The following is a 2,761-nucleotide window of genomic DNA, read 5'->3' on the forward strand; positions in this document are numbered from 1 at the left end:
AAAAAAAAAAAAAAAGTGCTTCCCCAAAGAACTCGTATTGTACCATTCTTTGCCTTGCTTTGTCCCCTCTCTCCCCTTCCAGTTCTACCTGCCTAGCTCATTTTTCCACAATAAGGACTCCTAGACCATTCTCTCTAGTTAAATGACCTCCAGCCCCTAACCTAGTAGTTTGCAACCCAGGCTGTACATCAGAATTACAGGTGGAGATGTGAAAATAATACAGACAGCCACCTCCAACCTACTGACAGAATCTTTGCAGGTGGGGCCCCAGCAAGTCAGTTTTTCAAAAAAGTACCCCAGGTGGCCAGCTGGGGTCGTGAATCTGTCTTATCTCAGAAGCCCTATCTGTCCAAGAACTTGTTCTTCAAACACCTTGCCTGCTTATTCATCCCCCCTCACCTCAATCCCACATTCTTCTACCTGTTTTTATGTTTGTTGGTTGGTTGGTTGTTGGTTGGTTGGTTTTTAGAGTTGGAGTCTTACTCTATTGCCCAGGCTGGAGTGCAGTGGCGCAATCATGGCTCACTGCAGCCTCGAACTCCTGGGCTCAAGTCACCCTCCTGCCTCAGCTTTCCGAGTAGATGGGACTACAGGTGCACACAACCACACTCAGCTAATTATTTTATTTTGTTTTATGTAGAGATGGGTGTTTCCCAAGCTGGTCTTGAACTCCTGGCCTCAAGTGAATCTCCTGCCTTGGCCTCCCAAAGTGTTGGGATTACAGGTGTGAGCCACCGAGCCCGACCCTCCCCCATCTTCTGTGCTTGCTTCTTCCTCACTTACAAAAATCCACTAAATATTCACTTTCTCCAGAAAACCTTTCCTTATCAGTCCCACTGAACTGAAAGCTCATTTTCTATTTTCCTCCTTCAAAAGAAGACTGGACAGGTGCCATAAGAACCCTGAATTCAGTGTCCATTCCACTTACTAAATGGATGGCCTGAAGCAAGCCACTGCCTCCAGCCTCTATTTCTAAATCATAGTGATTAGGATACTAGATATCTCCCAAGATCACTCTGTGGATTAAAATAAGACTCCATGAATAAAATTGCTGAGAAATCATAGAGTATTAAGTAGTTCTAAGATATAAATCCACATACACAGATGTACCCTCACTTATTAGAAATATAATAAGTAAACATTAAAAATAATGAAAATAATGCCGGGCATAGTGGCTCATGCCTGTAATCCCAGCACTTTGGGAGGCCGAGATGGGCAGATCACTTGAGGTGCGGAGTTCGAGACCAGCCTGGCCAACATGGCGAAATCCCATCTCTACTAAAAATATAAAAAATTAGCCAGGCATGTTGGCAGACACCTGTAATCCCAGCTACTCGGGAGGTTGAGGCACGGTAATTGCTTGAACCTGGAAGGCAGAGGTTGCAGTGAGCTGAGAACGTGCCACTGCACACCAGCCTGGGCAACAGAGAGAGACTCTGTCTCAAAAAAAAAAAAATAGAAATAACATAGTGGATAGTCAACTACGGATAGCGTGGCAGTAATAACATGAGAAAAAATCTGGGATTCTCAGCTGACTGGACGTGCACTATGAGTCTGTGATGTATTACAGCTGCCACAAAAGCTAATTTGATTGGATAATATGAAAAGAAATCACGTCGGCCAGGCACGGTGACTCACACTTGTAATCCCAGCACTGTGGGAGGCCAAGACAGGCGGATCACGAGGTCAGGAGTTTGAGACCAGCCTGACCAACACAGTGAAACCCCATCTCTACTAAAAATACAAAAAATTAGCTGGTGGCGGGTGCCTGTAGTCCCAGCTGTTTGGGAGGCTGAGGCAGGAGAATTGCTTGAACCTGGGAGGCGGAGGTTGCAGTGAGCCGAGATAGCACCATTGTACTCCAGCCTGGGTGACAAGAGCGAAACTCTGCCTCAAAAATAAAAAGAAAATAAATCATGTCTAGACAAGTTGATGATACTGAGGCAGGGCAGGTGTGTTAAGTGGGGCTTGGCCCATGAGGGTTCTTGGTTTTGCCCAGGAAAGAATACAGGGCGAGCCGGTGGTGAACGAAAACAGCTTTGTTGAAGCAGTCCTGTTACAGCTCCAGTCCTGTTGCAGCTCCGTGACTGCTCCTGCAGAGCAGGGCTACCCCATAGGCAAAGAGTAGCAGCTCAGGGCAGTTGTGCAGTCATATTTTTGCCTACTTTTAATTGCACACATATTAAGGGGCAGTTAACCCAGAAATTTCTAGGGAAAGGGTAGTCACTTTTGGGTTGCCAGGTCATTGCCATGGAAAGCGGTGGTCACTCCCAGGTGTTGCCATGGCCACAGTAAATATGACACTCTGGTGGGCATGCTTTATGAAAAGCTGCTTCACCCTTTCCCTGTTTCAGCTAGTCCTCAATTTGGTCCAATGTCCAAACACCACCCCTGGGGTCGAGTTCCGCCTCCTACCTCAGTAACCCCCATTCCACTTAGGTCTACTCAGCAGCAGGTTCAGAACTGAGCAACACATTCTCCTGTTTTTTTTGGTTGCTCTTGTTTGTTTTTGTTTTTTTTGAGATGGAGTTTCACTCTGTTACCCAGGCTGGAGTGCAGTGGCACGATCTCAGCTCACTGCAACCTCCACTTCCCAGGTTCAAGCGATTCTCCTGCCTCAGCCTCCCGAGTAGCTGGGATTACAGGTGTCCACCACCATCCCTAGCTAGAAGATACATTTTTATTTTTTTTTTTTTTGAGACAGAGTCTCACTCTGTCACCCGGGCTGGAGTGCAGTGGCCAGATCTCAGCTCATTGCAAG

This window comes from Rhinopithecus bieti, unplaced genomic scaffold, assembly GCF_001698545.2.
Source record: "Rhinopithecus bieti isolate Rb0 unplaced genomic scaffold, ASM169854v2 scaffold_28066, whole genome shotgun sequence".
NCBI lineage: Eukaryota > Metazoa > Chordata > Mammalia > Primates > Cercopithecidae > Rhinopithecus > Rhinopithecus bieti.